A 16,690-nucleotide genomic window follows, 5' to 3' on the forward strand; every position below is an offset into this window, starting at 1 on the left:
ACATGCACCCCAATGTTCATAGCAGCAATGTCCACAATAGCCAAATTGTGGAAAGAGCCAAGATGCTCTTGACGAATGGATAAAGAAGATGTGGTCCATACATACAATGTAATATTACTCAGCCATCAGAAAGGATGAATACCTAACTTCTGCATCAACATGGATGGAACTGGAGGAGATTATGCTAAGTGAAATAAGTCAAGCAGAGAAAATCAATTATCATATGGTTTCACTTATTTGTGGAACATAAGGAATAGCATGGAGGACATTAGAAGAAAGAGAAAAATGATGTGGGGGAAATCGGAGTGGGAGATGAACCATGAAAGATTATGGACTCCGAGAAACAAACTGAGGGTTTTAGAGGGGAAGGCATTGGGGGATAGGTGAGCCCAGTGATGGGTATTAAGAGGGCACATATTGCATGGAGCACTGGGTGTTATATGCAAACAATGAATCATGGAACACTACATCAAAAACTAATGATGTACTGTATGGTGACTAACATAACTTAAAAAAAATTTAAAATAAAATTACCATATAATCCAGTAATTCCACTTCTAGGTATTTACAAAGAAAACAAAAACATTAATGAAAAAACATATGCACCCATAGGTGCATTGCAGCATTATTTACAATAGCCAAGGTATGGAAGTAACCCAAGTGTCCATAGACTCATGAATGGATAACAAAGATGAGGTATATATATGCAATGAAATAAAAGCCATAAAAAGAATGACGTCTTGCTATTTGCAAAACATGGATGAATCTGGAGGGCATAATGCTAAGTGTAATAAGTCAGTCAGAGAAAGACAAATACCATCTGATTTCATTCATATGTAGAATATAAGAAACAAAAAAAAGGGGGCTCTTTGGTGGCTCAGTCTGTTGGACATCTGCTTTCGGCTCAGGTCACGATCCCAGGGTCCTGGGATTGAGCCCCACATTGGGCTCCCTGCTCAGCGGGAAGCCTGCTTCTCCTTCTCCCACTCCCTCTGCTTGTGTTCCCTCTCTCGCTGTGTCTCTTTCTGTCAAATAAAAGAAAAAAAGAAAAAGAAACAAAAACAAAGGAGAGACAAAAAAAAAATGCAGACTCTTAAATATAGAGAACTGGTGGTTGCCAAAATGTTGTGGGGGGAAGATGAGTGAAATAGGTGAAGGGGATGAGCACTGAGTATAGAATTGTTGAATTACTCTATTGTATGCCTGAAACTAATAAAACACTGTATGTTAATTAAACTGGAATTTTTAAATTATGAAAATAAAAAAAATTTTAAGAGAAAAGTTTATAACAAAAATGCCTACATTAAGAAAAAAGAAAGATTTCAAATAAACAATCTGCCTTTATAGCTCAAGAAACTAGAAAAATAAGAAAAAAGACTAAAGTTAGCAGAAAGAAGGAAATAACAAAGAATACAGCAGAAATAAATGAAATAGAGACTAGAAAAACAATGGAAAAAATCAGTGAAACTAATAGTTGTCATTTTGAAAAGATAAACAAAATTGATAAACCTTTAGCTAGATTTACAAAGAAAAAAAGAGAGAAGATTCAAGCAAATGAAATTATAAATGAAAGAAGAGACATTACAACTGATACCACAGATATACAAAGAACCATAAGAGACTACTATGAAATACTACACACCAATAAATGGACAACCTAGGAGAAATAGAAAATTTTCCAGAAACATACAACCAACTAAGAATGAATCATGAAAAAATAGAAAATCTGAACAGACTAGTAATAAGGTGATTGAATGAGTAATCAAAAACCTTCCAAAAACAACAAAAATAAGCCAAGGATCGAGTGGCTTCATGGGTAAATTCTACCAAATATTAAAAAAAAAAATATATTAATGCCAATCCTTCTCAAACTCTTCCAAAAATTGAAGAGGAGGGAAAGCTTTCAATCTCATTTAATGAAGCTAGTATCACCCTCATACTAAAGCCAGATAAGGACACTACATGAAAAGAAAATTACAGACCAATATCTCTGAAGAATATAGTTAAAATATCCTCACCAAAATACTAGCAAACTGAATTTAACACCACAGTAAAAGGATCATACATCATAATCAAGTAGGATTTATCCTTTAGACGTAAGGATGGTTCAACACATGTAAATCATAAATGTGTTATATTAACAAGATTAAGAATAAAAATCATATGATTATCTCAATAGATGCACAAAACGAATTTGACAAAATTCAACATTCTTTCACAAAAACAACTTGCGACAAATTGAGTATAGAAGGAGCATATCTCAACACAATATATGACAAACTCACAGCTAATATCATACTCAATGATGAAAGGTTGAAAGCTTTTCCTCTAAGATCAAGAACAAGACAAGGATGTCCACTCTCACCACTCCTATTCACCATAGTACTGAAAGTCCTAGGCAGAGCAATTAGGCAAGAAAAAGAAATTAAAAGACATCCAAATTGAAAAGGAAGAAGTAAAATTGTCTCTATTTGCAGATGACATAATCTTATAGATAAGAAACCCTGAAGACTCCACCAAGAAACTGTTAGAATAAATGAATTTAGGGGCACCTGGGTGGCTCAGTCATTAAGCGTCTGCCTTCAGCTCAGGTCATAATCCCAGGGTCCTGGGATCGAGCCCTGCATCGGGATCCCTGCTCAGCAGGAAGCCTGTTTCTCCCTCTCCCGCTCCCCCCGCTTGTGTTCCCTCTCTCGCTGTCTCTCTCTCTCTCCCTGTCAAATAAATAAATAAAATATTTTTAAAAAAAGAATAAATGAATTTAGTAAAGTTGTAGATACAAAATCAATATACAAAGAACAGTTGCATTGTATCTACTAACAGTAAAGAAAACAATCTCACTTATAATAGTATCAAAAAGAATAAAATGTTTAGGAATAAATTAAATCAAGAGGTGAAAGATCTGTGCACTGAAAACTATGAGACACTAATTAAAATAATTGAAGAAGACATAAATAATTGAAAAAGTATCCCATGTTCTTGGAATGGAAGAATTAATATTGAAAACTGTCCACATTACCCAAATCAATCTATAGATTCAATGCAATCTATCAAAATTCCAATGGCATTTTTCACAGAATTTTTTAAATAAAATTTGTATGGAACCACAAGAGACCCTGAATAGCCAAAGCAATCATAAGAAAACAGAACAAAAGCTGGAGGCATCACAGTTTCTGATTTCAGACCACATTACAAAGCTTGAGTATTCAAAATAGTATGGTACTGGCATAAAAACTGATGCATAAACCAATGGAACTGAACTGAAAACCCAGAAATAAAGCTACATACACATGGTCAACTTAATCTATGACAAAGGTGCCAAGAATACACAATGGGGAAAGGATTGTCTCTTCAATAAATGGTGTTGAGAAAACTGGACATCCAAACACAAAAGAATGAAATTGGACGCTTAATCTTACACCACATGCAAAAATCAACTCAAACTGGATTAAAGACTTAAACATAGGCCTAAAACCATAAAACTTCTAGAAGAAAACATAGGGAAAAAGTTCCTTGACATTGGTCTTGGCAATGATTTTTTTTTACTATGACACCAAAAGCACAAGCAACAAAGAAAAAAAAAGTGGTACTGCATTAAACTATAAAGTTTCTGCACAGCATAGGGAACAATCCACAAAATGAAAACCAACTTATGAAATGGGAGAAAATATTTGCAAACCATATATCTGATAAGGGTTTAATATCCAAAATATATTTCAAAACTTACACAACTCAGTAGCAAAAAAAAAACAACAAACAACAAAAAAAAACCACCAAATAACTCAATTTTTTTAAATAGACCAAAGAACTGACTAGAGGTTTTTCCAAAGAATATATACAGATGGCCAAGAGGTACACAAAAAGGTGTGCAACATCACCAATCATCAGGGAGGTACAAATCAAAACCACAATGAAATATCACCTCACACCTATTAAAATGGCTATTATCAAAAATACAAGAGATAGCAAGTGTTGGCAAAGGTGTGAAGGAAAGGGAATCCTTTTACATTGTTGGTGGAAATGGAAATTGGTAAGCCCTTATGGAAAAGAATATGGAGGTTCCTCAAAAAATTGAACATAGAATTACCATATGATCCAGCAATCCCACTACTGGGTATATATCTGAAGAAAATGAAATTGGTATCTCAAAAGTTATCTGCACCCCTATGTTCATTGTAGCATTAGTCATAATAGCCAGATTTGAAACAACCTAGGTGTCTATCAAAGATGGATGAATGGATAAAGAAAATGTGATACACATACACACACACACACACACAGGAATACTGTATGATCCTACGTATATGTGGAATCTAAAAAAGTCAAACTCGGGGTGCCTGGGTGGCTCAGTTGGTTAAGCAACTGCCTTCGGCTCAGGTCATGATCCTGGAGTCCCGGGATCGAATCCCACATCGGGCTCCCTGATCAGCGGGGGGTCTGCTTCTCCCTCTGACCCGCTTCCCTCTCGTGCTCTCTGTCTCTCATTCTCTCTCTCAAATAAATAAATAAAATCTTTAAAAAATAAAAAATAAAAAAATAATAATAATAAAAAAGTCAAACTCATCAGAACCAGAGAGTACAACTGTAGTTACCATTAAGAAGGTGGGGGAGAGGGGTTTGGAAGAGGTTGGTCAAAGTGTACAAGCTTTTAGTGATATGAATAAGTTCTAGAGTCCTAATGTACAGCATGGTGACTATATTGTATACTTGAAATTTGCTAAGAGAGTGGATTTTAAGTGTTCTCATTACACCACAAAAAAAAAAAAAAGGTAACTAGGTGAGGTGATATATGTGTTAATTACCTTGACTGTGGTAATCACTTCACAATGTATAAATATATGAAACTATCATGTTGTTATATACCTTAAATATATATAATTTTTATTTGCCAATTATATCTCAATAAAGATGGGGGGAGAGGATACGAGAGGACTGGTCCAAGAGGGCCATATATATCCAAAAGAAGCTACAGAAAGGAAACCAAAAATATTCAAGGAATAAATTAATCACAGAAATAATCAAAGAAAATTTCCCAAAACTGATGAAACACTCAAGTCCTCACAATCCTCCTCATTATTAAGAACATTAAATCTAAATGCAAGATCCAGAATGAGGGGAAATAGTTTACTTGCAATAGATAGATTTTTTTTTAATTTAAAATAACTTTTAGCTATTTTGGATACTAGAAAACAATGAAACAATGCTTTCAAAGTTCAGAAGGAACAACAGTTTTGAATGTAGCATTCTATACCAAGCCAAACCATCAATCAAATTCAAGGGCAAAATAAAAGACATTTTTCAGATATGCTTTAACTTAGAAAGTTTAACTTTTATAAATGCTTTCTGAAAAATATATTGTAAGTATACTCCACTAAGATGAAGCCTGAAAAAAAATTCAAAGTAAGATACAGGATCCTAGAAACAGTATAATTAATTTAAAATACAATGAAAAGTAATCCCAGGCTGACATCTGTGCAGCAGGTAGGCCTAGAAAAACATGAGGGAATTCAACAAGTGGTTTGCTTTAAAAAGCTGAATGAGTTTAAGTATATGGTGAAGAAGGCATATGTTCGTCCAGTCAATAAGAAAAAAAAAAAAATCAAGGCAATTATAAACTTTCAGTAAAGCAAATACATGTTCCTAGAACGTTGTATTCCAAATATGCATAATTTTTAAAAGAATCCTTGAAACTTGGAGTATCTTCCTTTGGCCCAGGTTTGGTGATATATTACATATCCTTTTCTAAAGGTGTAATAATACTAAGTAGTCCTACAATAAATATTATGAATGCTATTGAATCTCGATATTTTACTTAATTAAAATGTAATATAAATGCTACAAAACCTTATTAATAAAAATGTATCAGTATGGTTGGCCAGCTAGGAGGTGGATGAAGGATATACAGCACAAAGTGTTGAGGCACTAAATTTCTCATACAGATTAGAAATTAGAAAATTAATGTTAAAATCAGGAGGAAGAGAGATCAGATTAAAAGGGTAATAGAAGTGAATTTCATCTTCATTTATTTTTACTAAAGTGTCAATAAATACATTTAAAGTTGATAAATCAGTGAATTGAGGTACAGATTTTCTTTGACTTACAAAGGCATTACATCCCAATAAACCCATCATAAATTGAAAATCTCATAAGTCAAAAATGCATTTAATACACCTAACCTACCAAACATCATAGTTTAGCCTAGCCTACCTTAAACATACTCAGAATACTTACATTAGCCTACAGTTGGGCAAAATCATCAATCACAAAGCCTATTTTATATAAAGTGTTGAATATCTCATAGAATTTATTGAATACTGTACTGAAAGGGAAAAACAAAATGGTTGTATGAAACGGAATGGTTGTAAGTTTATCTAGTGTTTACCCTGGTGATCATGGCAGACTGGAAGTTGTGGCCCGCTGTTGCTGTCCAACATCATGAGAGAGTATCTTACCACATATATCACTAGCCCAGGAAAAGATAAAAATTCAAAATACAGTTTCTACTGAATGCATATCACTCTCACACCATTGTAAAGTAAAAGAATCATAAGTCAAGCCACATAATCTGGGACCATTTGTGTATGTTTATTATTTAGAATTATGCTTTCATAACATTAACAGAATTGGGTTGGGGAGAATTTGATTATTCATGCTACACCATTCTATACTAATATTTTAATTTCTATATACATGTACTACAATAGCAAAAAGATAACAGGGAGTATGAGTTCACCACTGTCCTGGCCCAAGGGACAATTTCCCACTGGTTCTGTCCAAACCCCACTTAGCCCCCATCTTGATCAAGAGACAGGGATTTCTCATCTCACTGATATGAGGAATTTAAGAAACAAGACAGAGGAACATAGGGGAAGAGAGGAAAAAAATGAAACAAGATGAAATCAGAGAGGGAGACAAACCATAAGAGATTCTTAATCTCAGGAAACAAACTGAGGGTTCCTGGAGTGGTGGGAGGTGGGAGGGATGGGGTGGCTGGGTGATGGACATTGGGGAGGGTAGTGCTATGGGGAGCGCTGTGAATTGTGTAAGACTGATGAATCACAGACCTGTACCTCTGAAACAAATAATACATTATATGTTAAAAAAAAAATAAGATTTTTTTTTTTTTAATGAAGGGGGGATGGAAATTGGAAGGGAGGACGAACCATGAGAGACTATGGACTCTGAGAAACAAACTAAGGGTTTTAGAGGGGAGGGGGGTGGGGGGATGTGGATCAATGAATCATGGAACACTACATCAAAAACTAATGATGTAATGTATGGTGACTAACATAATAAAATTAAATTTAAAAAAAAAGAGAGACAAGGCTTTCTCTTCATACCACCATGTCTACCCCACAAAGATTGCATTTTCCCCAGTCTCTATCCCCAAAGGCATACAGTGGCCATAACCAGCAGCAAATTATGGTTGGGACAGGGAAAAAGACTGGATTGAATCTCCATGGCCCACACAAGTGTCACTTTGACTCAGACATTCATGGCCACAAGAGGCCAACCACTGGCTATTGATAACAACAAGATGGGTAGCTGAAAGTCAACCCAGGATTCCCTGGTGTTCTCCACATATCATGCCTCCCTCCTCATCCCTCCTCCTCCAAACCAGGCTTAAGGGCTTCCCACTCTTTCTTCTTCCCTCAGTCCTTCAAATTACTGACGCTTCTTTCCCATTTCAGTCATAATTTATAAAAATGGGAAAATTCATTCAGTAAGCCTGCTTCCAAATCTTGCATCTAACTCTTTCATCTGACGTTTTTATAAGCAACTTCTTTTGCATTTTAAGCTCTTAGTAGCTGCCTCTGAAGTTGTAACCCAAGTCCACAGATCTGAGCACTGGAGAAGGGAAAACCCCTCCAGACACAAGTCAGAAATATTAGTGAATCTAGGGAGGGTGAAAAACATGCAAGAAACAATACAAATCCAAAAAAACAGATACAATCCAACTATGACATGAACAACAAAAAATAACGAGCATAACAATACTGTGCAAATTTTTAAATCAAGGATTCTCAGAGACCAAAAAGCTTCTATCCTACCATATTAGCCGAATCCTCCCTGAACAGGAAAACCATCTGGAATATCTCTACAAATCTGATATATATAATAAAGACATTATTATTTTAAGGAAGTACATGGTTCATAAACTTTATGATAAAATGGAAATGCCCTGGGGTCCTTACTAGGTTAAGTGTCCAGCTCTTGGTTTAAGCTCAGGTCATGATCCCAGGGTTGTGAGATCGAGCCTGTGTCAGGCTCCACACTCAGTGCGGAGTTTGCTTGGGATTCTCTGCCTCTCTCTCCGCCCCAACCCAGGTCATGTGCTCATGCTCTCTCTCTTTCTCTCTCTCTCTCTGCATCTCTCAAATAAATAAAATCTTTTTAGAAAAATGGAAATGCCTTTGTACCCTGCCTAAACAAATGCTGAAAGTAAATCTACTGGTATTATTGATAAATAACTTGATTTTAAAAGTACATTTAAACCTGAGTGTATTATCTTCTTCTACTACCCCTTCCCATTCCTTTCTGAACAATTCAATCCAAAAGTTCTGGGTGAGGGAGGAACTTGCAGTGGCCCAGAGTGAGGTATTGGAAACTTACCTGGGAAAGGAAAGCATCCTTATGTGGAGGGAAGGCTTGGAAAGGGGATGGAGAGGATGGAGGGCAACAGTTCTAGATGGTTTGTTGAATGCCAGGTGCAGCAAGCAAGGCATTCACAAGAGATGGAGAAGGGCTGGTGGTCCAACCCAGTGTGTAATTTCAAAGCCTGAGTAGGGCAAGAAGGATAGCAATGCAGGGTATCAGAGCTACAGCTGAGTGAGGAGATCATCCAAGGATACATGTGAGGGGCAGCCCAGCACAAAGCATCAGAGTCTAAGCTGAGTAGGGAGATCATCTGTATAGGCAAGTGGCCCACATGCAGTATCAGAGCTGGATGAGGGGCATCTATGCAGCCCAGAGCAGCAGCAGGTACAGGCACAGGTGTCAAAGTCCAAAGAGGATGGGGAGGGTGTCCATGTAGGGAGTGGGGTAGCAGTGGTGAGGGGAAATTGATTATATAGACAGGAAAGTTGATCAAATACATGAAAAAGTAAAAATAGTGGGAATCAGATCTCTCACCATCAGAGCTAGGAGCTACAAACACAGAAAGGGAGAAAACTAAAATAAAATTAGATGTTGGACTGGAATTGAAGATATCATGGTTCAGTATGTATAGCTCTCATGGTTTCAGTATGTATAGCTAGATATTAAAACAAATATAAGGGGCGGAGCAAGATGGCGGAGGAGTAGGAGACCTGGATTTCGTCTCCTCTCAGGAATTCAGCTGGATAGGGATCAAACCATTCTGAACACCTACAAACTCAACAGGAGATCGAAGAAAAGAAGAGCAACAACTCTCTCATCAGAAAAGCGACCACTTTCTGGAAGGTAGGACGTGCGGAGAAGTGAATCCGAGGCGATATTCGGGAGGATAGACGGCGGGGGAGGGGCCTCCGTCGGCCGCTTCTGGCAAGTGATAGAGCCGCGGAGCACAAAATCGGAACTTTTAAAAGTCTGCTCCGCCGAGGGACGTCACTCTGGTGGCTAAGCGGGGGGTGGAACACCCCGGGACAGTGTGGTCTCAGGACCCTCGGGGTCACAGAAAGACCGGGGGTGCCTGAGGGCGGCAGAGCTCCCAGGTAACGGAGCAGGGAAGCCGGCTGCAGAGGCGGAGCCCAGGCGCGGGCTCTCAGCTCGGGTCGCCATAAACCGTGATCCGCGGCACAGTCGGGCCCCTGCTCCTCCAGCAGGGACCCAACAAGCAGCAGATCTGGGGAGACTCACCTTCTTCCCTGGGAGGAGCGGCGGGGGAACGCACCACAGGGATCTGCTGGGTTTGGAGACTCCACCCGGGGTCGGGTGCCAGAGATAGAAACGCGCGGTCACAGGCCAGGTGAGCACGGAGTGCAGCCGGAGACCGGGGAGACGGGAGTGACTGACGGCTTTTCTCTGGGGGCTCACTGAGAAGCGGGGCCCCGAGTTCTCGGCTCCTCCGGGGCGGAGATTGGGAGGCCGCCATTTTCACTCTCCGCCTCCAAAGCTGTACGCAAAGCTCGCAGGGAACAAAAGCCCCGGAGAGCAAACCCGAGCAGATTACTCAGCCGGGAGGGGGCAAGGGCGGGGCAATTCCGCCTCCGGCAGAGACATTTGGAAACCACGGCAACAGGCCCCTCCCCAGAAGATCAGCGAGAACAGCCGGCCAAGACCAAGTTTACCGATCAATGAGAACAGCAGAACTCCAGCGCTAGGGGAATACTGCACATAGAATTCATGGCTTTTTTACCATGATTCTTTAGTTTTTCAAAGTTAATTTTTTTTTAACTGTCTTTTTTTCCTTTTTTTCTTTTTTTTTTTTTAATTTTTCTTATTCCCTTTTTCAACCAACATCTTATCAATCCCTTTTTTAAAAAAACATTTTTATTTTTCATTTTTAGAGTCATATTCTATCCCTTCATAGTAGTTACCCATATTTTTGGCATATATATATATAAGTGGTTCTCTCTTTAAAATTTTGAGATAGTTTCCTCTAACAGATTAAAATATACCCTAAATCTCTAGTATATGGTTTTTTCTACTCCCCGGCCTGATCACATTCTCTCCTTTTTTTCTTTTTTCTTTTTTTAAATCCTCTTCTTTCTTTTTTCAAACAACTTCTTATCAATTCTTTTTATAAAATTTTTTATAATTTCCATCTTTACAGTCATATTCCAGAGTCTCATATCAACCCTTATTATTGTACATATATAAGTTTTTTTTCTTTAAAATTTTGGGAGGCACTTTCTTCTAAAAGACCAAAATACACCCCAAATCTAGTGTGTGGCACTGATCTATATACCAGCCTGATCATATTTGATCACATTCTGGTTTTCTTTTGTTGTTGTTGTTTTGTTTTTATCTTTATCTTTTTCTTTTTTTCTTTTTCTTTTTTCTCTCTTTCCATTTCTTTTTCCACTGCTTCAGGTCTTTTCTGATTTGTTTAGAGTATATTTTCTGGGGACGTTGTTACTCTGCTAGCATTTGTTCTCTCATTAATCTATTCTCCTTTGCACAAAATGACAAGACGGAAAAAATCACCTCAACAAAAAGAACAAGAGGTAGTACCAACTGCCAGGGACCTACTCAATACAGACATTAGTACGATGTCAGATCTAGAGTTCAGAATCATCCCTTTAAAGATACTAGCTGGGCTTGAAAAAAATATGGAAGTTATTAGAGAAACCCTTTCTGGAGAAATAAAAGAACTAAAATCTAACCAAGTAGAAATCAAAAAGGCTATTAATGAGGTGCAATCAAATATGGGGGCGCTAACTGCTAGGATAAATGAGGCAGAAGAGAGAATCAGTAATATAGAAGACCAGATGATGGAAAATAAAGAAGCTGAGAAAAAGAGAGATAAACAACTACTGGATCACGAGGGCAGAATTCGAGAGATAAGCGATACCGTTAGAATAATTGGGATCCCAGAAGAAGAAAGAGAGAGAGGGGCAGAAGGTATAATGGAGCAAATTATAGCAGAGAACTTCCTGAATTTGGGGAAGGAAACAGGCATCAAAATCCAGGAAGCACAGAGAACCCCTCTCAAAATCAATAAAAATAGGTCAACACCCTGACATCTAATAGTAAAACTTACGAGTCTCATAGACAAAGAGAAAATCCTGACAGCAGCTCGGGAGAAGAGATATGTAACCTACAATGGTAGAAACATTAGATTGGCAACACACCTATCCACAGAGACCTGGCAGGCCAGAAAGGACTGGCAGGATATATTCAGAGCACTAAATGAGAAAAATATGCAGCCAAGAATACTCTATCCAGCTAGGCTGTCATTGAAAATTGAAGGAGAGATAAAAAGCTTCCAGGATAAACAAAAACTAAAGGAATTTGCAAACACAAAACCAGCCCTACAAGAAATCTTGAAAGGGGTCCTCTAAGCAAAGAGAGAGCCTAAAAGCAACATAGACCAGAAAGGAACACACACAATATACGGTAACAGTCACCTTCCAGGCAATACAATGGCACTAAATTCCTATCTTTCAATAGTTACCCTGAATGTAAATGGGCTAAATGCCCCAATCAAAAGACACAGGCTATCAGATTGGATTAAAAAACAAGACCCATTGATATGCCGTCTGCAAGAGACTCATTTTAGACCCAAAGACACCCCCAGATTGAAAGTGAGGGGGTGGAAAACCATTTACCACACTAATGGACACCAAAAGAAAGCTGGGGTGGCAATCCTTATATCAGACAAATTAGATTTTAAACCAAAGACTGTAATAAGAGATGAGGAAGGACATTATATCCTACTTAAAGGATCTATCCAACAAGAAGATCTAAAAATTGTAAATATCTATGCCCCTAACATGGGAGCAGCCAATTATATAAGGCAATTAATAACAAAAGCAAAGAAACACATCAACAACAATACAATAATAGTGGGGCACTTTAACACCCCCCTCACTGAAATGGACAGATCGTCTAAGCAAAAGATCAACAAGGAAATAAAGACTTTAAATGACACACTGGACCAAATGGACTTCACAGACCTATTCAGAACATTCCATCCCAAAGCAACGGAATACACATTCTTCTCTAGTGCCCATGGAACATTCTCCAGAATAGATCACATCCTAGGTCATAAATCAGGTCTCAACCGGTACCAAAAGATTGGGATCATTCCCTGCCTATTTTCAGACCACAATGCTTTGAAACTAGAACTCAATCACAAGAGGAAAGTCGGAAAGAACTCAAATACATGGAGGCTAAAGAGCATCCTACTGAAGAATGAATGGGTCAAACAGGAAATTAAAGAAGAATTAAAAAATTACATGGAAACCAATGAAAATGAAAACATAACTATTCAAAATCTTTGGGATGCAGCAAAGGCAGTCCTAAGAGGAAAGTATATAGCAATACAAGCCTTTCTCAAGAAACAAGAAAGGTCTCAAGTACACAACCTAACCCTACACCTAAAGGAGCTGGAGAAAGAACAGCAAATAAAGCCTAAACCCGGCAGGAGAAGAGAAATCATAAAGATCAGAGCAGAAATCAATGAAATAGAAACTAAAAGAACAGTAGAACAGATCAATGAAACTAGGAGCTGGTTCTTTGAAAGAATTAACAAGATTGATAAACCCCTGGCCAGACTTATCAAAAAGAAAAGAGAAAGGACCCAAATCAAAAAAATCATGAATGAAAGAGGAGAGATCACAACCAACACCAAAGAAATACAAACAATTATAAGAACATATTATGAGCAACTCTAGGCCAGCAAATTAGATAACCTGGAAGAAATGGATGCATTCCTAGAGATGTATCAACTACCAAAACTGAACCAGGAAGAAATAGAAAACCTGAACAGACCTATAACCACTAAGGAAATTGAAGCAGTCATCAAAAATCTCCCAAAAAACAAAAGCCCAGGGCCAGATGGCTTCCCAGGGGAATTCTACCAACCATTTCAAGAAGAATTAATACCTATTCTTCTGAAACTGTTCCAAAAAATAGAAATGGAAGGAAAACTTCCAAACTCATTTTATGAGGCCAGCATTACCTTGATCCCAAAACCAGACAAAGACCCCATCAAAAAGGAGAATTACAGACCAATATCCCTGATGAACATGGATGCAAAAATTCTCACCAAAATACTAGCCAATAGGATCCAACAGTACATTAAAAGGATTATTCACCACGACCAAGTGGGATTTATCCCTGGGCTGCAAGGTTGGTTCAACATCCGCAAATCAATCAATGTGATACAATACATTAACAAAAGAAAGAACAAGAATCATATGATCCTCTCAATAGATGCAGAAAAAGCTTTTGACAAAGTACAGCATCCTTTCTTGATCAAAACTCTTCAGAGTATAGGCATAGAGGGTACATACCTCAATATCATAAAAGCCATCTATGAAAAACCTACAGCGAATATCATTCTCAATGGGGAAAAACTGAGAGCTTTCCCCCTAAGGTCAGGAACGCGGCAGGGATGTCCACTATCACCACTGCTATTCAACATAGTACTGGAAGTCCTAGCCACAGCAATCAGACAACAAAAAGAAATCAAAGGCATCCAAATCGGCAAAGAAGAAGTCAAACTCTCACTCTTTGCAGATGATATGATACTTTATGTGGAAAACCCCAAAGACTCCACCCCAAAACTGCTAGAACTCATACAGGAATTCAGTCAAGTGGCAGCATATAAAATCAATGCACAGAAGTCAGTGGCATTCCTATACACCAACAACAAGACAGAAGAAAGAGAAATTAAGGAGTCGATCCCATTTACAATTGCACCCAAAACCATAAGATACCTAGGAATAAATCTAACCAAAGAGACAAAGGATCTGTACTCAGAAAACTATAAAATACTCATGAAAGAAACTGAGGAAGACACAAAGAAATGGAAAAACGTTCCATGCTCATGGATTGGAAGAACAAATATTGTGAAGATGTCAATGCTACCTAGAGCAATCTACACATTCAATGCAATCCCCATCAAAATACCATCCACTTTTTTCAAAGAAATGGAACAAATAATCCTAAAATTTGTATGGAACCAGAAAAGACCCCATATAGCCAGAGGAATGTTGAAAAAGAAAAGCAAAGCTGGCGGCATCACAATTCCGGACTTCAAGCTCTATTACAAAGCTGTCATCATCAAGACAGCATGGTACTGGCACAAAAACAGACACATAGATCAATAGAACAGAGTAGAGAGCCCAGAAATGGACCCTCAACTCTATGGTCAACTCATCTTTGACAAAGCAGGAAAGAATGTCCAATGGAACAAAGACAGTCTCTTCAACAAATGGTGTTGGGAAAATTGGACAGCCACATGCAGAAGAATGAAAGTGGACCATTTCCTTACACCACACACAAAAATAGACTCAAAATGGTTGAAAGACCTCAATGTGAGACAGAAGTCCATCAAAATCCTAAAGGAGAACACAGACAGCAAACTCTGACCTCAGCCGAAGCAACTTCTTCCTAGAAACATCGCCAAAGGCAAGGGAAGCAAGGGCAAAAATGAACTATTGGGACTTCATCAAGATAAAAAGCTTTTGCAAAGCAAAAGAAACAGTCAACAAAACCAAAAGACAACCGACAGAATGGGAGAAGATATTTGCAAATGACATATCAGATAAAGGGCTAGTATCCAAAATCTATAAAGAACTCATCAAACTCAACACCCAAAGAACAAAGAATCCAATCAAGAAATGGGCAGAAGACATAAACAGACATTTTTCCAATGAAGACATCCAAATGGCCAACAGACACATGAAAAAGTGCTCAATCTCGCCTGGCATCAGGGAAATCCAAATCAAAACCTCAATGAGATACCACCTCACACCAGTCAGAATGGCTAAAATTAACAAGTCAGGAAACAATAGATGTTGGCGGGTATGCGGAGAAAGGGGAACCCTCCTACACTGTTGGTGGGAATGCAAGCTGGTGCAGCCACTCTGGAAAACAGTATGGAGGTTCCTCAAAAAGCTGAAAATAGAGCTACCATACGATCCAGCAATTGCACTACTGGGTATTTACCCCAAAGATACAAAAGTAAGGATCCGAAAGGGTACGTGCACCCCGATATTTATAGCAGCAATGTCCACAATAGCCAAACTGTGGAAAGAGCCAAGATGTCCATCGACAGATGAATGGATAAAGAAGATGTGGTGTATATATATACAATGGAATATTATGCAGCCATCAAAAGGAATGAGATTTTGCCATTTGCAACGACGTGGATGGAACTGGAGGGTATTATGTTGAGTGAAATAAGTCAAAAAGAGAAAGACATGTATCATATGATCTCACTGATATGAGGAATTCTTAATTGCAGGAAACAAACTGAGGGTTGCTGGAGTGGGGGGTGGGGTGGGCGGGATGGGGTGACTGGGTGATAGACACTGGGGAGGGTATGTGCTCTGGTAAGCGCTGTGAATTGTGCAAGACTGTTGAATCTCAGATCTGTACCTCTGAAACAAATAATGCAATATATGTTAAGAAAAAAAAAGAAGAAGAAGAAGAAGGTAGCGGGAGGGGAAGAATGAAGTGGAGGAAATCGGAGGGGTAGACAAACCATGAGAGATGATGCACTCTGAAAAACAAACTGAGGGTTCTAGAGGGGGTGGGAGGATGGGTTAGCCTGGTGGTGGGTATTGAGGAGGGCACATTCTGCATGGAGCACTGGGTGTTATGCACAAACAATGAATCATGGAACACTTCATCTAAAACTAATGATGTAATGTATGGGGATTAACATAAGAATAAAAAAAACCCACAAATATAAGTATAAATGTACACACACACACAAATACACAGTCTCACTCTGTCTAGTGAGTAGGCCTGGAAGTAGTGACACCCCAGGAGTAATGAGTACATCTAGTACCCAGATATTGAAGGAAGGAAGGAAGGAAGGAAGGAAGGAAGGAAGGAAGGAATGGAGGGAGGGAAGGAAGGAGGGAGGGAGGGAGGAAGGGAGGGAGGGAGGAAGGAAACTAGGGTTCCTTAAAGAAATGGCTGACTCCAGGGGCCAAGGCAAAGAAAATGTAAGATGAGCCTGGAACATCTTATACCAGAAAGCATGGAAGTGCTCAACAAATGATGGGGATGTGTCAAAAGGATAAAGAAG

This window comes from Mirounga leonina, unplaced genomic scaffold, assembly GCF_011800145.1.
Source record: "Mirounga leonina isolate KUSES-001 unplaced genomic scaffold, KU_Mleo_1.0 Mir_151, whole genome shotgun sequence".
Lineage (NCBI taxonomy): Eukaryota > Metazoa > Chordata > Mammalia > Carnivora > Phocidae > Mirounga > Mirounga leonina.